This window comes from Dermacentor variabilis, chromosome 4, assembly GCF_050947875.1.
Source record: "Dermacentor variabilis isolate Ectoservices chromosome 4, ASM5094787v1, whole genome shotgun sequence".
Lineage (NCBI taxonomy): Eukaryota > Metazoa > Arthropoda > Arachnida > Ixodida > Ixodidae > Dermacentor > Dermacentor variabilis.
Window position 1 is genome coordinate 93762648 of NC_134571.1, and position 20425 is coordinate 93783072.

The window sequence follows — 20425 nt, forward strand, 5'->3', positions numbered from 1 at the left end:
GCTAAGCTCGCCCTGAGTTGAAATATACAATAAAGTCAAAAAGTCTTAATGTCGGCAATTGAAGAAAGTAATTTTGAACGTTGAAGAACCTTATTCTGATCTCGTGGAGAGGCCTCAATGGGCACACATACGATTGAATATTTTGGCGCGGTCATCGAAAGAGAGGTCCTCTGAGGGCAAGCCACGCAAATCATAAAACTGAAATGCCAAGATTTTCATAGATTAGCGCGACATTTTAAATGGCTTCAAGCAAACTAAATATTATCACAAAAGTAGGCAAAGTATCTGACTTAAGAAAGAACGCCAGAACCGTCTATCGGGAATGCTCGGCCCATTGCATGATGCACTTCACTTCGCAAAGTTTGAGTTTCAAGTCACGGATAAATGGCTATAACCTTTGGCACTTCGCTACTGTACGTTGATCAGTGCGAACGAGACCAAGGCTACTATACACCCCAGTACTTGCAAACCTTGCATCAAAGCTCAAAAACAATTTTTTTTTGTCAAGAAAAAAGAAATAGATAAGACGGTGTAGCCGGAAACGCGTCGCATCCGTCTTTTATATTTTGTTCCATCATTTGGACCTACCCCGTCACAGTAAAAATGAGCTAAGGTTGTCTTAATACAGTGGCCTTTCCTTTGTTCTACCTAAACTGGATGCTAGAAACTGGCTTGAACTGCCCGATGTTCGAATTAAGCAAATGGATTGAAAAGTACGGCTGTTTGGTGGCACTGTTGAACACGTTCGACTTAAAGGAAATGTCGTATTAACCGATGACTGAATGACGGAATGCCATTGAGATTAATCTTGACTCAGTGACTAGGTTCGAAGCAAGTGCCACCTCGTCGCGTATGTTTCTCCTCTTATCTGTTGTCATTTTCCTGCTTATGAACAGCAGAGCGTATCAGTGTGCCAATTTGTGTAGCTGTACTTTTATAATGCAAGGTGAATTTGCGAGTGCACATGATGCTTGTTCGATCTTCTTTAAGTCAGGTTGAGTTACCTGTCTACGCTTGTACTCTCAAGGGCCACCCTTTACTAGCGCTGTGAAAATTTCCTCTTTCGGTTAGCTGCACTGACTGCTGGTTTCCTTCTTCTTCAAAAAAAAAAATGTTCACGCTAGCTCGTGGGGAACAATTTTAGCAGTGCATAAAGGCTATTTAGATCGCCTGTCGCAATGCGGTGTTATGTACTGTTTTGCATTTGAAAGGCTTTCCACGCGTCAACGTGCTGGAGCAACAAAGGCGCAGTTGGAAACGGTGCCGTTGCATAAAATATGCGGCTTTTATCGGTTACATTAGTCGTTGAACAAGAACGGCTTCTCAGAAGGCGTAGGACGAAAAGAAAACGCGCGCACGCACACACACAAGAAAAAAAAACGACAAATGAATCTGTGATAACCGCAGCTGGATCGAGAATTGCACACACACACACAAAAAAAAAACAAGAATTTTGCAGGAAAAGTTTGCTTATGGGCACAGCGCTATAATCCGTATGCGGGCGAGGCGCTTGGCGTCTAACGACTTTGTGCATGTTATCAAACGAGATGGTCGGCCGGTCGCCCGCTTTTATTTTTTGTCCCGTCCTTACGGAATACGTTGCCACAACATTAGCGCACGCATTTGGCTAAGGAAGGCGCTTTTTAAAGCAACTGGCTGGATTCTGAGGAGAGAAATAGGCGTCTTTGTGACCTCATTTGTAAAGGAAAGGACCGGTTCATGGAAATTTTTTCCTTTTTTATTCTTCTTTGTCCCTCAGTCTTCCGTTTCGTTCGGTCGCGAGAGCGATAATAGGAAGCGGATTCTTGACGTATTCGGCAGGAAGGGTCTAACAAGGCTCGCGGCGTCACTCGGAAAGAATGCGTGACTCCTCTGGACGTTGCTTTTTTTTTCATCAGTTTTTTAGTTTTCTGTGCGGACGTATTGATCGTTCAGTCAAGCACTGCCCATAAAACCTGCAAAACTTGCGTAGTGTCGAACCCGGTGTGTGTAGGGATGTCGATCACGTGATTGAAGAAGGCTGTTTCGTGGAGGCTCAGGTCGCCCAACAGCAACAGTGCACATTTCTGCGAACTTGCCGCGCTCTGTTATGTCTCAAGTTTATTCGTCGCCCAAGCTCCCGTCGCAGGTTTTGCGTCACTATTTGTTCAGAAAATAGCAGAAGCTGTGGAGCTCGTATGCGGCAGCTTTCGCAATACTTCTCATCGTCGGCGTGGGTATTTTGTAGATGTTTTTTGGCCGCACAAGTTACAGCGAGTTACAATGACGATTCCTGCATTGAGAATTATTGATGCTGGTCAGGCTGATAGAACAGGGCCGTCACAACACGAAATTTACGTAACCGCCGACGCAAGCATCGGGCGGTGACCCGCAGCGTTCCTGAACAGCCCAATCAAACGTTCTCCTCGTTTATAGAAGGTCACTTTCATTTGCTTTCGAAACGAATAACATTACCTACATTGAGCCGTTTTTCTTATTTAATTGGCTAACAAGAGGCAAGGAGCACGCTCAAGGGGAGAGGGGTTCGACCCTTGAACAGATGGTGCAATTACAAGTAGTTTTGCAGAAAGACGGGTGCAGAAGAACAGTTAATGCCAATGAAATGTCCGCACCACATAACAGTCCAAACAACCTAGCAATATTACGAAGAAACTCTTAAAGCAACAGTGCGAACTGTCTTTCTTTTGTCAAGTGCCAGCTTGTTATGTCATATTTAGTATACCTATATTGGTACACTCCAGATCGTTCCTTTACGCCGCCGCCCCCGCCACCACCGTCAAGCACCCTACAGCTTCATGGTCAGAAGAATACCGAGGCTCAGAAAAGAGAATCTGACGCTGCTTGGTCTGCACTACCTCAGACACACTTCTCCGTCGAGCGACAGAATCGACTACCATCAATCGCTACAGTTCGACAACAGATAATCAAGCTGCGCAAGATGTCCAGGTCGTTGTTATGCTGATGTCGCTGTTTACTGTTATCCGAACACTCCTCAATAATATGCACACGCCATGCCTTGACGTGCATTGCAAGTCCTGGATTCCTTTGAACCAGTTACAACAGCTCTACAGTTACAAGACGGCTTACCATCCACAACCACTGCGGCCATTCCGGGAACAAGTCAAGTGCGATTCCATACTTCAATGGAACGCCAGAGGTCTGCAGTCACGGATGTGAGAATTTCGGCACTCTGTTTTTGAGAACAAGTTCCCCAATATCATAATTTGTGAACCTTATTTTTCAACAACAATTCGACTGTCGGGCTACGAATAATTTGTTTCTTCATCTTGTATTGAACCTAGTCAAGTTGTGTATATCCGCAAGGAGCTCACGTATGTTCACCAAATAGTGCAGCCTCACAACAATAATCAATATGTGTGCCTCCGTGTTAAAAAGAAGAAAGCTTCATTCACACTGATAAGCGCCTACATATCCCCATCACGTCGACATGGTCGGCATGGACTAAACGACATACTCACAAAAACTTCCGGCCATTGGATAATCATGGGTGACTTTAACGTCAATCATCCACTCTGGGGAATCCTTAGGACAAATCAACGAGGCACGAGTCTTGTTGATCTCGCTGCCGAGCATGGACTAAGCGTTTTGAACGATGGCAGCCCGATTTATCTCCGAGGAGTGACTTACAGCAGCTGCTTGGACTTGACATTAGTGCCGCATAGCTTAAGTTCCAAAGTTCAATGGTTACAGAGGTTTACTCATGACAGCGACCATATTCCTACGTACATGACTATCAGAGGCCTTGCCAGTTCTCTTTACCCTGTGCTCTCAAGAAAGATATATTGGCAAGCGTACTGAATTTTGATCGAGGAAAAGTACAGACATGACCATCCTGAGCCCCTCGAAGACATGATCATACAAGCTCTGCAGGTTTCTACACGGACGTTTACAACATCTACACGATACACAGATTTTGACCAAGAATTAGAGAGGCTTCAGGTGATCCGTTGGCGGGCCGAGAGACGATATAGGTGTACGAAGTCAATTTATGACCTGAGGGAAGCACGACGCATTCAGAAGAAAGTTCAGTGTCAGATGAACAAACTTCAGGACCTACGATGGAAGAACTTCTGCGAATCGCTGGACCCTCACAAGCCGTTATCCCCCGTGTGGAGAACTCTTCAGGGTCTTTGCTTACCTCCACAACAACGTCGTCCCTTCCCAGCGCTGGCTCTACATCAAGGTCATCCAGAGCTTGAGGTCGTGCGGGCATTTTGTGCCAAAGTTACTTGCGACTTCGTTTTGCTGGCTGCCTTCTCGCTACATGACGTTCCCATTGCGAGAGATCAAAGCATGGAAGTGCTTTACTCTATGGAAGAACTGCAAGCGGCCTTGGCTGCGTGCGGGCGATCGTCATCACCCGGTCCCGATGGGGTGACCTACGCACCTAGGTTGAACAGCACAGCGCTGTTTTCTGGATATATTCAATCAATCTTGGCGTGACGGCTTAGCCCCCAACGATTGGAAGTGTAGCCGACTAGTGCCTCTAATGAAGCCTGGGAAGTATCCGCGGGACCTTACATCGTACCGGCCGACTGCACTTGCGAGATGCATCGGCAAGGTCAGGGAGAGGATGTTGCTGACACGTATGGAATGGTACCTCGAATACTATAACATTTACCCTGAGCCTATGGCTGGTTTTCGACGTGGACGGTCTTCAATTGACAGCGCCATTGATCTCGTGACCTCAGTGCAGCAACAAAAAGCTGTGAAGTGCCTCTCTTTGGCATTCTTCTTAGATGTAAAAGGTGCCTACGACAACGTAACCTATGAAGCTATTCTCCAAACTCTTGAGGCTGCAGAACTTGGAGGCCACGTCTTAGCTGGATTAAAAGCTATCTGACACTGAGATCTGTGTTTGTCCTTACAGAGGATGGCCCGACAGTTAGATATATCTCCAGTCGTGGTGGCCCACAAGGCGGAGTGTTGAGCCCTAGTTTTTTCAATCTTGTTCTTGTGGGACTTGCCGAAACGCTACCACAGACTGCTATAATACCTTGCTCTACGCAGACGATATCTGTATGTGGACGTCCGGCGTGACAAGGCCACAAGTCCGCGCCAGAATACAGGAAGCGGCAACTCTGACAGCGGTATACCTTCGCCGACCAAGGTCTGACGATTTCTACAGAAAAATGTGCGCTAGTGGCATTTACACGAAAACCGATGCCTTTTTACCCGGTATGTATAGGGGGCTAGTCCATCCCGTACAAGAAAGCTCGCAGGTTCTTAGGCGTTATTGTGGATCGTGACCCCACCTGGAGTCCGCATGTCTCTTACATGAAGAAAAAGCTCATTTGTATTGCTAATATGTGTAAATTCGTAGCTTGGGGACCGTCCATGCGCTCCATGTTGCAGCTATACACGGTACTTTTTCTAGGATTATTGCGATACAGTCTGCTTGTTTTGTCCAACACATGCAAGACTAATCTCCTTGCACTACAGAGCGTACGAACCCAATCACTTCGGACATGTCTTGGCCTCCCGAGATCTTCTTCGACAGCTGCAACGATTGACATTGCACAGGAGCACCAAATCACCACTCATATCGTCAGTGAGACGCTAAAAGCGCACATTTGACATCTTTCTCGGCTACGATCCCACAATTTAGCCGATTTTCCATGCAGTGCGAAGACCACGGGCTACATTCTGTGGTATTGTGACGAGACACCATGACTCAATACCATCTGACTTCAAGCCTGCCAAACGCCCAGCATCAGCGTTGTGGTGCCTCCGGCAAATTCACTTGTGCCACTCAATTCCTGGGATTGCTAAGAAGGAAGACTTGTCACCGCTAGACTTCAAGCAGGTGTCTCTGCTTCTCCTCAACGAGCCTTATTTTGACCGCATACATATTTACACGGATGGTTCCACCAAATCAAACCGCTCTATCGGAGCAGTAGTTTTTCCATCAGTGCCGTCTCTTTGCAGTTTAAATATTCGCACAATACAATGTTGACAGCGGCAGAACTTGCAGCTCTTCAAGGTGCACTCAAGTACGTGCTCCAGCAGCCGTTGGGCCATCTTCTGTGATTCTAAAGCAGCCAAACTCTGTAGTTTGCCCTACGTCATGGGTTACACGAGCAGCTAGGGTACTAAATAAGGCGCGCTCATAATCATGCACTCGAGAAAGGCCACGACATTGTACTTCAATGGTTGCCAAGCCATTGCGGAATTGTCGGCATCTACAGCGCAGATGAAGCTGCGCCTTCGGTTCACCGAAAACATCAGTGGGTTCATGCACCACTTTCAATAACTAATGCTGCGCGACAACTTCAATCACTTGCTCGCCACATCACACTCCCACGATGGAATTCACCGTGTTTCACCAAATCACGCTTGCACTCTCTCGCCCCTAACTTGCGACTTCGGCTACGACCTGGACTCTCCCGTCGCGAAACAACTTTACCGGGACGCATGTGGTTGGGCGTCGCATTTACAAATTCCTATTCATTCCTGATAGGAATGACCAACAGTGCGACGTGCCATTTGTGTGGGTGCCATGAAATTCTAGAGCACCTTCTGTCTGACTGCCCGTCCTTTGACACTCAACGACGTACTTTACGAGGGAAATTCAACCGGCTAGACAATAGAGCGCTCTCAGAAGAAAATATCCTTGGACCATGGCCTATGCGTTCTTGCATGCAAAAGGCCACAAAAGCCTTTTAGCGCTTCTTGAAGGGCATTGGAATGTATGAACGCTGGTGACAGTGGAGATTCATCTGCGACTGACTGTGAATGACTGACTAGTATTTTAATTTTCACTCCTTATCTCCCTTTTTACCCCTCTCCAAGTGTAGGGTAGCCAATCGGGCGCGTCCCTGGTTAACCTCCCTACATTTCTCTCTTAGTTTCTCTCTCTTTCTCTTGGTTCTATTAGAAAAAGGAGCAGCCGGTGCCGCATAAAGGCGCCAGCGCCTCCCAAATATCATGTGTTAGAAATGGGAACACCAGATTTTTATTGGCGGAGCGGGATTTTCTGCGTTCAAGGGTCTGGTCGGAGGGAGAAAATGGTAGGAATCAGCATTCAGAAGCGGTTGACTTGGAAAGGCTGGTTGCATGACGTGATGCTTCTTTCTTTCTTTTTTTTTTGTCTCTTCCTTACACATTGCGCTGAAGTCAGTTTGCGTCAACAATCTTAAGGGATCGGACACAACGTGGCCGCGCAGGAAGTTCACCCTGGGAACCCCCGCGTGTTCGAGGAATGAGTCAGTGTCGGGGCAGCGGCATGCGGTCGCTTGCGTAAAACTCGGCCAGGACGCGACGACGAACGGGCGGCCGGGCGTGACCGAAGACGCATTAAGAAAGCTACACGGATGGCTCTCAACCGGTTCACCGTTGGCTCGAGCCAGCCCACCTGCTCCACACCCCGGACCAAAAGGCGAAGGGGTAAAAAAAAAAAAAGAAATGGAGCGCGGGAGTATCTCCGTGTGGCCTTTCGTCACCGGTCATTTCATTTCGTTCCACTCACCTTATGGACATCAGAATTCTATTCCGTTAAAAAAGAAAAAAGAAAATGGCACGAGGAGATTCCTTTCAGAGGCACGACTACAATTCTGGGAAAGCGCAGGCTGTCTATCTACCTCGAAGAGGTACGACGCAGTGTTTGCACGTTCCTTTATTATTATTTTCTATTTGCCTGAATGTAAATCACGTGCAGGCACCTGTTCCCGACGACGGTTTCACTTGCTTCACAAATGTACGCAGTAAAACATTGCAGTATTGGTAACAAAGTCAGACGGCACATGATCGCAGGGGAGCCCTTAATTGACGTTGCGATTCAGTGACCCACCGGTCAAACAGTTAATGTGTTTACACTAATTGCACTCACCCGTACAAAACGGAACACAAGTGGCGTGCGTACTTATTTATTCAAATAACTCTTCGTATCTAAGGGCCAGAATTTGCGGCAATGGCTGGCTTCTTGTGTCGCTTTTGTTTATTACGCTTGGTTGTACTTCCTGTCTTTCTGTTGCTGCATGCATTTTATCATCTTGGTCAGCAGCGTCGGTGTCGTACTGAATGTAGTGGGGATTCGTGGTCACTGGAGTATCTCGCGCTGCATTTTTCTGCCAGCAGATCGCGCGACAATCAGCATACCTCCAAGCTTTTTGGCGAATAAGGCCGTTGGATATCTCAAAACATACAGGTATTTGGGTAATCCTCTGTGTCGCCCTGTGTCAGCCCCGATCACGCGCGTTGCGCATATATGAGAGTCTTAGGAGAAAAAAAGAGGTGATCCTCCTCGCAAAATTACCCCACAAAATTGCTATCCACGAGGAATCGTAATACACTGCACCTATCGCTCGCGGGTTTTGTGTACGCCTGTTCCTGCGAGAACATCTACCGTGCGTGTCGGTTTGCAGATGTATCAGTTCACGTTTCGCGGTCGCTCTTCCTGAAATACACGCGAGTTTTTTGTTTGTTTTCTGTCTAGGGCAGTTCCGGACGAAAAGCTCGCCAGCTGCGGCCCTTCCGTGTCTTCCTGACGCTGTTTCTGCCCATCTTGCGGTACTAATTCCGTTATCGCTAGGCGACGCAGCTGCCCTGGAAAATTGAACCCCACGAGTTACGCACGTAGTGAGAAACGAAAGAAAAGAAACGAAAAGAGATGAAAAGGAAAGAATGGGTGAGGAAACAAGTGGAAGGACAGAAGCACGTCAGAGAAACTTGCACGATGGGGTCACCGGGTCTCAGGGGCCCATTTCGTGTTTCGAAATCCCAAGAAACGGAAGAAACGTCGCAGACCGGGCAATGTCACTTGATCTAACTGCGCTTACGCGGGGCGCGTTGTCTGCATCTGGAGGGAAGGAGAGCGGGGAGGGGGGATGACGGCGCGGGGAGCGAGGTCACGCAGTTCGCCTGTCGTCCTGCCGTACCAGGCGCGCAACAGAGCGGTTGGCATATAGCGCCCCTGCTGAGACCGAAGCGCGTTGCATTTCTTGTGTGAGACAGCTCGAGCGATCACCTTCTGTTGTAACCGGAGGCGGGACATTGTGAGAGGAGTGGGAAAATATGGGCCTATCTGATGCGCGGGGCACAAGGTCGCAAATGACCCCCCCTCCCCCCTCGCCCCTTCCAACAAAAAGAAAAGTGTTTAGGCGAAGGGTAAACTGGCTAAGGTTCTTAATTACAACAGCACAATAATTAAACGGAAATAAACACTCAGATGGCGATAAAGCTCAGCTCCTACTGATAGCTGACGCGCTTTTCCTAGATTAAAGCGGACGTTATACGTGCCTCAACGCGCATGCAATTTTTATACGCGGTCTCCTTTAAATAAGTTAAAGTGCCAGCTCACAGCTAGGGCATGTCGCGCATAAGCCCTTCTGTCGTCTTCGTTCTCTTGCGGCTGTGGCGATTTCGAAGGGACAAAATCAGGGGTGTCTTCAAACGGTCTGCCGAGCGTAACGTTGTTCTTTGCTGAGCGTTTTAAACCGCGCTTCGCTTCGGCGCGGCAGCGGCATGAGCTGCGTGTAGCGATGGATCCGGGCAAAGTGCTACGCGAAAGAGGACTGGGAGGGGGGGGGGGGAGTTACTTCCGGGAATTCTAGCATTCCTTCTCCCGCCTCTACTGGTGGCTGCAGCGGATATATAGCTGCCGGATATGAGAGCAAGAAACAACAAGAAAACGACGCACCGCGAAGCCCCGGCGTGAGCGGTTATTGTTCTTATCCCCTCGTCTTCAATCTCCTCCCATCCTATAGAACTAGTACGCGGCTTCGCGACGTTTGGGGGCAAATCGGTAATCAGCCGTAACGACGACCGGCGGCCGCCGATGGTGAAGGGAGCTGCGCGCAAAAACAGGGACGAAGCTGCGCTCCCGATGCGCGCGGTCTTCGATGAGAGGGATTGACAGCGGCGAATGTAGCATACGCCGCCCGCAGGTCTTGCATATAGGGGGGAGCAGCTGTCGACCGTAGCCAGGATCGCAGTCTCGAGAAGAAATGAAACGAAGCAGGTTGGTTTCGATAGTTCACCATTCGTGAAAGGTCGCTGATGGCCGTAGCAGATCTGTATTGCGGCTCTGCTCAAAGTGTTAGATGCATGCGCATATATAGGGGTTGTGGCATACGTGGGTTGTGCATGTGGTGCAACGCACAAGATCCCCCCTGTTTCAGTACGACACAGCCCGCATCTTGATGCTTTTTAAGGTTCGTGCAATGTTACATAAGCTTTACTAATTAAGTGCCCACCCCCCACCCCCTTCTTTTTTCTCTTCTGCCACAAAAATGCCACTAAGCAAGCGAGACACAAGAATCGTGTTCTCTTTATACGTTTATTTGGCGTATACATGCATTAGACCGGAATCAACCACCAAGGTCAAATTATACGCCGATATGCATTGCTTATATGTAGACGCTATTTCATTGTCAGCTCAATCGTACCTCGCGATTTTCCCTTTGTTGTAAGCCACAGAAGCGCCATCACACAACCTGTAGACGTAGGCTCGCGCGCATTGTTGTGAGCGCAGGGACGTGTGTATATTTCTTGACAAGGAGCTCGACTAAATGACCGCGTTTGCTTCGGAGGTCGACATTTCGAGCGCAGTGTTCGATAAGAAAGGTTCTGCTCCCACAAGGGACGCTTGAGCTTTTGTTCTATAGATATCCTTATGCGTGCGCGCTTTCCTCTTGTTGCGCTGCGCCCTCGTCCTTGCGTCTAGTTACTATTGATTTGTTCTTTTCTTTGACGAATCGTCACGATGGAGATGCCTTCCATACCTCCATTCTATTTATTTATTTATTTACTTTTTGCTTTTAGGAAGCAAGGTTTATCTAAAGGCGAGCACATTTAACGGCGTTGGCATTGAAAATGATAAACCACTACAGTGGCCTATATAACGTAACATCCGGAAACAAAGCTCAAATCGTCCTTCAATTTCCCTGGCAAAAAAGAAACAAAGGAACGTCAAACTTACTTATATGATGTTTTAGTATGATTAAAGAGGTAGTGGGGTAGCAACTATGAGCTTTAGGATAGTTATAATTCAGGATCCTGTAACATACGGACTTCGAAATTGCTTCTGTATGCACAAACAAACAATCAAGCAAAAAAACATAGGGGAGTATAGGTGGCAAAGTATTTATCTTGTACAGCGCACGGCATTGATATGGAAAGTCAATGCAACTGTCGGCTTACAGATAAGCAAGATTTGAAGAGTAACCATAGCTACTGGTTGGCTAACAACGGGTGCTTGAAGCGCCCGATGGATGAGACGCGTAGGTTCTTTACCTTTGAAGGTCGATCGTGAATTAGTCGCAATAATTCCATATATTGTAACCGAAAATAAAAAAAAAAGCAACCGAATTTATTTTCTCAAGCCGATAACTTCGAATCAAAAGAGAAGGTCCGCATTGAACTTTTCGAATACTCGCCCAAGCCTACTAGTAACGCGATAGCGACAGCACGCTGATAAGCGTCTCCCTGCACGCCAGGTGTGCTGTGGATGTAGGGAGAGGAGGACGCAGGTTTGCAGGGGAGATAAGTGCCCGCTTGCTGTTGAGATACTCGCCGCGCCCAGGCATCTGACACGCGCTGTCAAACTCGTGACAGCACCTTTGAACGCGCCGTGAGAGCGTAGGCAGCGTCTGTTACCCGGGTGGGCGAACGAAGCAACAACGACGACCGCGCACCGCTGCGTTTTCTATAGCGAATGTTACGCGTTGTTTCAATACGCAGCTTCACGCTCCAGCTGCGTACGATCGAAACACTGTCCCCTACCCGTCGTAGCGTCTGCGTTCTCGCTTCGACTCCGTCGCGAAACGCAAATGATTCTCGCGATCTAAGGCGTCGACAAAGTGGCACCGCGCTGCGGCAGTATAATTTCTCAAGTTTCACTAACCATCGTTTACGCTCCGTCGACCGCACCTTTGTAAGTGTAAGTTGCTACTTGGTCTCTCCCCTTGATACGAGGCAAGTTATACTGCGTCTCCTCTGGTTGGTCGTTGTTGGCGGCACTGAATGCAACGTCGGCCGCTACGCGAAGAAAACACGTTGAAACAAGATTTCAGCAGCTATCCGTTGCTTGACGATCAAAGGCTTGGCCTTCGCGCTGAAGTCGGTCGGACGAAAGGTCAGAGCAAAAGTTTGAGTCAATGTTGCCATACACTGAGGACGCAAAAAAATTACAAGAACGCCGGCTGCGGTTTTAAATTAAAGCAGCTTAGACAACTTCGCTTGTGCCCGTGCAGTTGACAGCGCCCCGTTTTAGTTTTTCCTGCTCATTGTCCCGCTTTTCTAAACGTAGTATGTAGCCAAGTCGATCAGTCATTGTTCACCTTCCTGTTCATGCTTTGTGTAACTTCTCTCTCTCTGCCTTGTTGTTGTTCTCTGCGAACAAGAACGAGTGGAAGAGCTACACTTTCGTCCCACGCAACGTCGATCCACCGTAGTGGGCATGAGCTTTCATCATTTTCAAAATTATGCCATGAAAGATAAGGTAAAACATTCAGGTGTAACGTAAAGCTAGTTGCAGGTAGCATGCCCTGTTGGTCAAGCATTTAGTTGTATAGCTCTTCCCCATCAGTTTTAGAGAAAATTGATACCTTGTGCGAGACGAATACCGCTGCACCGTCATCGACAACTAAGTGCGTAGTTCATTTCTAATGCCACAAATTACGCGGAAATCAAGGATTAAAAGTGAAGTTGAGAAACCGTCATGCGATGTTAAATCTGTATCTACGTGCTTGGGCAAGCAAAAACACGCTTCTATCTGAACAAACTGAATTATTAGACTCTTTGTCCACATAAGAGAGAAAGGGAAAAAAGGCGGGGAGGCCAACAAGACAAGCGTCCGGTTTGCTACCCTACGCTGGCGGAAGGAAAAGGGTGAATACTGAGGTGCTGCTTTGAGCATGTACCTGTGCCAACCCAACAGGCAAGATAGTTTTTCAGCTTCATTGCAGACCGGTTGAACAATGCTAACTGACTTCAAAAAGTACATTTATTAGTAGAATTTATTGGCTTAGTGGAGCATACTTTTGTACTCTATAAAGCGAAGAGCGTACGCCGTATGAGCCGACAACGACAGATCGAGTGGAAAGGTACGAACCTTTTTTTTAGCAAGGAAAATATATTTCTGTATATATATATATATATATATATATATATATATATATATATATATATATATATATATATATATATATATATATATATATATATATATATATATATTCTTGCGTGTGAATGCAAGAGGCCGATTTGAAGGACTTTACGGGTCTTTACGGGTCTTTTGCAAACTTTACGGGTCTTTTGAATGCCCATAGGCATCCAAGAGATCCGAGCGAGTGAGGTTCATGAGTGGCAAGAACATCGAACGCTTTTCCGACGTCATTTCAGCGTGGCGTCCGTCAACCAGTGTCGAAGAAACCTTACGGCCTATTTCGCACCATGATGATAGCCACGCTACGCCACGATGAAAATGAGTCATAAAGATTTGATCCGTGCGATCGCTGCTTTGGCAGTATACGACACCTCTGACGAACCAAGAGGAAATGAAGCATATAGGACGGTTTTGTCAAAGACACCACGAAAAAAAAAAAAAACGCTCAGCTAAATGTTGATGGCAAGACGCGGCCGCGGCAAGTTATGTAGGTTGGCACTAAACGAGAGCTGTTTTATGTACAAGGAGACATATGGGCCTGTACGAAATGATACGTTAAGGCTGCGACGGGCGTTGCCATGTTTTTGTGTCAGTGAGTATTCTTTTACTATTTCAGATCCAGCTAATTTCAAGCAGTCAAGCCGCTGGATTACCGCATGCGAATTCGCCAGCATTGGTAGCTTCTGTTTGTAATCTCTACTTTCAAGACCGCGTATGCCAATCGCACGAAAGCTCTGAAGTTTTAACGCGCCCACTATAAACCAACGACACCATTTGTTCTTGCCTACAGCAGTATGCGCATCTGTAGAGCAAACGCTTCCTGCTGTGCACCCGTAAACGATGAGTCACTTTATAACCGCATCTCGCGCGCTCTGCTGCGGCCGTACCTGTAGAGGATTAGCTTGAAAGCTTTGGTCTCATTCGCATTTATGAGCGAGCGCTTCGGACTTCATTGGCCGAAGAATGAAACGAGCGCTCCGCACTGGCTATAAATAAGGAACAAAAGCGAGCATGCGCTGTCTAGTAACAGTATACGTCGGTTTACTTTCCTCCTTCCCTCTTATCTCGTAACAGTGACAACGAGCGAGACACGGCCGAGAGCTTTGCGCGGATATTTTTCAACCGCCTCCGCAGCGCAAGTCGTTGCCCGACATTCAACTCAAAGCGATGTGCCCGGCATGAGGAAAGAACGTGAACCCGTCTCGTCTGTTTGCCCTAATTCAATACGTCTCTCATGCCACAGGGCCGTTGTTCTTACGTGGCGCAGAGGCAAAAAGCAAACGAGGATGTGTTTTGCTGTTGCTCTCTTCCAGTCTTGCTGCGGCTCGGGCGAGGCCGGGCTATTTTTGATTCACAAACCCACGGGACCGCCGATACGTTTCTCCCGCAAGATGAGCCGTCGCGTTCCCTTCTGTCCACCGCAGTGTGGAGTCAGCCAGTTTCGAAACTTTCAACGGCGGTGACCGAATTGCTTGCGTCACAGTCGTCCTCGCAACTTGAGTCAGAAATACTGTACGAGCATGTACGGATTTTCGCATGTCGTACACTGGAGTACTATGTACTCACTTTGTTTGAAAGGTTGATTGGACTGATGAGGTGTGAGGTGAAAAGGAAGGCTTGCGCTGCGAGACTATCTGCAGTGTTCGGCTCCAAATTAATCTCGATCGTTAGGGCTGCTCGCAGACGTAAACCTTAATCTAAGTAGATGAGCTTTCTTCCATGTTGCACCTGTCGGAATAAGGCAAGGAAGTCAAGAGGGCACTGAGAAAAATTATTGCTCTTGAACGAACTCGCATAATCAACATACCCAGGAATTTTATACATTGCCCCTGCGGTCGGCTGTCGATCTTCATCGCAATGCACCAGCGTGACTCAATGGGCAGTATTTTAACAAATGATGTTTCAAAAGGTCGCTTGAATTTCAGCAATTTTCACTTAGCAACGTCGAGCGTAACCTCTTGTAATAACATGCGCATTTGCGATACTTATTCGTAACTTATGCTGTGTTTGAGCAGTGTTTTTAATCCTGACGGAAACACTGCTATAACACACCAAAGACATTACGGCTAAGTGCCGTAAATACACATGTTAATAAAACGGCCTACCCTCTCTACGTTGCTAATGAAAGTTGTTGGGATTCAGGCGGTCTTCTGAAATACCTTTTTTTCAATGCTGCCCATTGGATTAGGCTGGTGCACTGCGGCGAAGTTTGCGAATTTTGCGAAGTTTGACAAATGGCCGATAGGCCATTTGTCAAACTTCGCAAAATCTCTGTATATGTCAAAATTCCTGTATATGTACGCGTTGTAGGGCTGGATTCTTACAGTTATCTACATTTGAAGAGCCATCTGTGTGCATGCAGCCTGTCAGTTAACCCCTCCATGATAATAAGAAGCCTGCGCGCATTGAGCCCTGACGGGACATGGGAAGACCAACCAACCGCCCCTCCTTTTCAATGGGTGACGGCGGGGGCGCTTAGCGCAATATCTTTTTTTTTCTTTTTCTTCCGAAGCAAGGTTTTCTTAAAGTGCAAACATACACCTTCCCACAGTGTGTTGTGTTCAGGGCGCGCATGCATTCTGTTATCTATAGATGACACTGCATTAACGGACGGCAGTTTCAGTGGGCGCCAATGCGTGACGTCGAAAACAGAACGGGTAAGTCGTAACCTTGCTTCCGATGTGTTTCCGGAGCCGACTAGCGTATACGCTAGAAGGCTCAAGAAAAAGACCGCTGTGATAGCGTCACCTAGCAACTAACTTGGCGGGTGCAGTTGCTTTTCTCGAATTGAACCTAATTTCAGAGTGTTCTCCCGCCCTCCGCCTATAGTAAAATACGCCAGGAGACATGATAGACAAATAGGGGGTCACCACAAAGCCGACCACTATCTTGATCGCCTCGATGTCTTCCTATTTGTCTTTCCTGTTCTCTGGCGCTATTTGCAAGCCGTGACGACCCAACTAGGCGAACAATACGTTTTGATTCGTACCCATGCGATGGAGTACATTAATTCTGATTACAAACAGCAGGCGCACACCACTGGAAAACGTCAACCCTCGAATATGGAGTCATATATCGGACAAGCAGCTGCTCTGGCCTATTAGGAGTTATCAGTTGTCCCGTGTTCTTAGAGGGTTGCGCAACGCACGTGTGACTCCGAGATCGAAGCGCTAGCGCGCCGACGGAATACAAAGATGTAGAAGCGCAGAACAACCGATCGTCACCGCGCCCGCCTGCGCCTCCCGAAGCAAATCTCTTGCGAGGCGCACTGGGAGGAGTTCGATGTTTTGCAACTTAATTACCCGCTGAGAGCCGCCAGAGTCGGGGCGGCGCGAAGATTGTTTGCCGTCATCGTCAACAAGGGACGTCGTCGTCTCGTTTCTGAGGCGATTAAGTAAGCTTCGCCTTCAGGAACGCGACGCGCCAGTAACGAGCGCTGACGGCTGCTGACGTCGAGCGACGGCATGTTGAGCCACTTGTAAAGTGAGATCGTGGTCGCGGCAATTTTCATCCGTGTCCCGGTCGGCGTCCCCAGATTATTTTTTTTGTTGCTTTTTTAAAGCGAAGTTTTCTTTGCGAACGCACCCGGACCTTGTTAACCACTCCTGCTGCGGTCCTGCCGAATAGCTGACGCATGCAGAATGACGCACACATATAACGAATCGGTTTTATATAGTAACCGGCACTACTCCTATACAGGTGCCCCAGTGACCGATTCTGTATCTTACGGAATAGCGCGATGAAACAACGAGTGGAGCCTAAATGTCCCCCCTGCAACAAATATCCGCCTCCAATTGCATATTCCCTTTATTAGAGCAAAACTTTCTATGCCTTCTTTTCCAGGCTCCTGCGCGTCTGCTCGTTCGGTTTCGTGCCGGGTTGCGGAAAATGGTGCCTTCTTCACGATCACTCTCTCTCTTCTCGCCGAGCAAACCAAACCGAGCTCGGAGATAGTGTATTGAAAACTGGGTTGGTCCTGGGGATACTGTAACCAGAACTGGACCCATCCCGAAGGCAGTATAATCTTCGGTTGCGGGGGTCGCGTACATGGGTTGCGTCAGTCGCGTGCCTTTGCGTCTATCCACCCTATCGAGCGGGCACGTATTCGCTAGGCTGCAATACGCTGTGCAGAACACAAGCATGCGCGTTACCGCGGAGCGAAATTACAAGCCTCTTCTGATGGGAGAAGAACGGGAACAGTTCCTTACGCGTATTGCGAAATAAAACGAAAGTGCACACGTCATGTGTCTCTTTGTAAAGTATTTAGTTGAAACGTTTCCATAAATCTTCGCTTAACGTTGATTCCAACAGTTGCGTTGGGCCTGCCGTGATATTTTATTCTCTCGCATCAACACTTGTGGAAATGTTACACCAGTAAAACAAAATATAACGGGGCTATTTGCTCGTTTCACAACAAAGCGCCAATACTGCAGTGTGCATGGCTGTTGCCATCGTATAGTTTAGTCGATTGTTCTTCCACGTTGTGGGCGTGGCCCGTAACGACTCAGTGAGCGCGTTGGGAGAACCTGTTCTCTCCTGCTGGGAGAAGCACCTTTAACGTCGCGTTAGCCGTAAGGTAAGGTGTAATTCATCGTAAGACATATAGTTTCAGAACTGTACACCGCAATGTATCTACGTACAGCGGATCGCAGACGAATCTCTAGCATGATGTACACGCAGAATTCATTAGCCTTATCTCTTGACCATCCACCCATACATGCCGACACGCACGCACGTTAGAGGCTGCTGCGTTGTGCTCCCGAGAACAGGGTCGCGGCATCGAATTCCGACAACGGCGGCCACATTCCGATGAGCACGGAATGTGTAAACACTTGTGTACTTGAATTGAGGCGAATGTCAGAGAACACAATGTTGTCGAAATTACTTCGGAACCATTGTACCATACATAGTCCTCTCATACATAGTACTCTCACAGTCTACAGGGCCCGTTTCGTGACGCTAAACTTCATCATTTGAATCGTTACTATCACGTGATCCTACGTGCGTATATAGATGCAGGTACACACGCACACAAGGACGGAAACAATGAACCGAGGAACTCGCCGTAAGACGTAGCTGTCGCCGTGAAGGCGCAAGATTGCTCACGGTTAATTATCTGAACGAGAATTTCTCCTTGTGCGCACGATTAGCTGTGTCGCAAGTGACGAGGGGAGAGCGGCTCGTCGTACACCGAGCTGAGGGGCAATGAGGAGTAATTACGAACGGACAGGTGTACAAGGGCGGAAGCGGCGAGTGTAATTATCTAGCAACGAGATCACAATGAGAGCGGGCTGGAGCGCGGTCGGAAGGTGCTGCCGATCGGCCGGCGCGGAGATTAACCAGCTGCGGATAGCGCATGTTATACATAGTTGTCAGTCCGTTTCAGTCTGCCGAGTCTTGAGCAACACTGCCGCCAGAATGCGGTCGCGTCGGCAGGAGGCAATTTGTGCGCTCCGCCTAGAAAAGATTATTTGGCTGTTTTTTTTTTTGTAGGTAGGTGGACAAGTTGAGAGAAAAAAAAATAACACATTTCTCGGGGTTGCTTACGAAGAAGGCTTGCGGGTCACCGGGGAGTAGTTGCAATCGCGACGGTCACCTTGACTTTTTTGGCAAGCGGAATTGAGGGATTATCGACGTGCTGTGCCAGACTCTGTCTCTGAAGCGAGACTGAAAAAAAAAAGCATAGGTACTCGCGCGGCGTAGCATTTAAATGAAGTGTTGATCGAGCTTTCTTGCTCTCTGCCTGTTCCATACCAAATACTGTGCCTCTCAATCTACAGGTCTGACACAAACGTGACCTGAGCAAGCGTACGCACATCTTAAAGTAAAATCAACAAAGATGGCACCTCGTTCGGTGAGACTTGTCCTCGGTTAAAAAAATATATGTACATAATCTTACGAAGAATTGGACTCAGAGAAAGTATGATTGCTGCTGGCGGTACCAGCACTCGAATGCTACATCTGCTTTCCTTCTTATTCAAGACAACCTCCTCACAATGTGCTTACCACAGTCGCCATAGAAATTACGTTTCTTTTTGTTGAGTTTCTGTTGATTTGATTTAAATAGTCCTTTTGTTTAGATTTACTGAATGTAATGCGTGATATCTACAAATGTATATACCCCTCTGTCTGTGCGACCTCCGTTTATCCTGCCACAGGGATAGAGAATGACCTAAGGACCACGGCCGAATGAAGGTTGCGCAACTACGCCGTATACATTAGATGACTCAGCTTTCTTCTGGTCAACCGGAGATACAGATGCGCTTCTTTCCTGTCCGGCGTAATCGGACGCTGTCGAGTTTAAGCTCCTGCCGTCTGTGCGTAATATTGGGCACGTACCCGAATTGCCTGCACAAGGTCGGTAGAACTTAGCCGACCGGAAACTGCAGAATTGGGGCGCACAAAAATGAGAACAGGAAAATAATAGAAACGCCTGAAATACGATGTTTCGGCCTATTAAATCGTTAAAAAGAGCCGTTATTAACAGTGAGAGATGTTCTGAAAATAAACCCAGATTTTCGGTTGGGAATAATGTAGGCTGGGGAAGCTGATATGAAATAGCTAGTCACACACATTTTGTACAAGAGACGTTCTCTCTGTACTCTGTTATTTTTCTTGCGCGATTTTTCTTCTGTTCCATTTCGTGGAACCCTGCTGAGCTTTTCGTCTTCCGTTAAAGCTTTTGTAGTTGGCGCATGTCATATCCTCCCACTTCATAAGACCTGCGGGTGGTGGCACTCGCAGGTCTTCCATGACGCAACAGAATACATCTTCAACGCAGCTTTCCAAATTAAGGCGAGGAAGGGTGCAGATATATGGGTTTTGCGCCTCTAAACGTCCCTCGACAACTCGGCAAGTACAACAGCAGTTTCGAATCACTGTGCGGTGTCGCTTCAGTCGTTGCTTTTCTTATATAGGCCACGGTTTGGCCACAGCAACGACGTCTGCTAGCTGACTTTCGCCTTTTCTCCCGTAGCTTGCCTGGAAAGTGGAATGTGCGCGAAGGAGAAAAACGAGGAGACGAAGCAGCAAAGAAATAAAAAAAATGAATAAATAAATAAGGCACTCGCGTCCGCAACTCGTCCGAATAGGCGTAAGTCGGTGAGGCGGGCGCTCGAAATATCGAGCACGCGCGAGGCTGGAATCTCGCCGGGTTCTTCGCTCACTCCTTTATGGAGGCACATCATTACACTGCTGGCGCGAGATCGCTCCCACTGTTACGTATAGGCGATCTGACGAAAAATCGCAACAGCTACGCAATCGGAAAAGAAACGATCCATAAAGAGCGGCTCCGATTCG

General features: G+C 47.8%; 1 protein-coding gene across 1 annotated transcript in view; it reads right to left on the reverse strand.

Moving 5' to 3' along the window:
- The window catches only part of LOC142578280 (uncharacterized), a 127451-nt gene that overhangs the window by 32148 nt on the left and 74878 nt on the right, over window positions 1–20425 (reverse strand). The window lies entirely within an intron of this gene.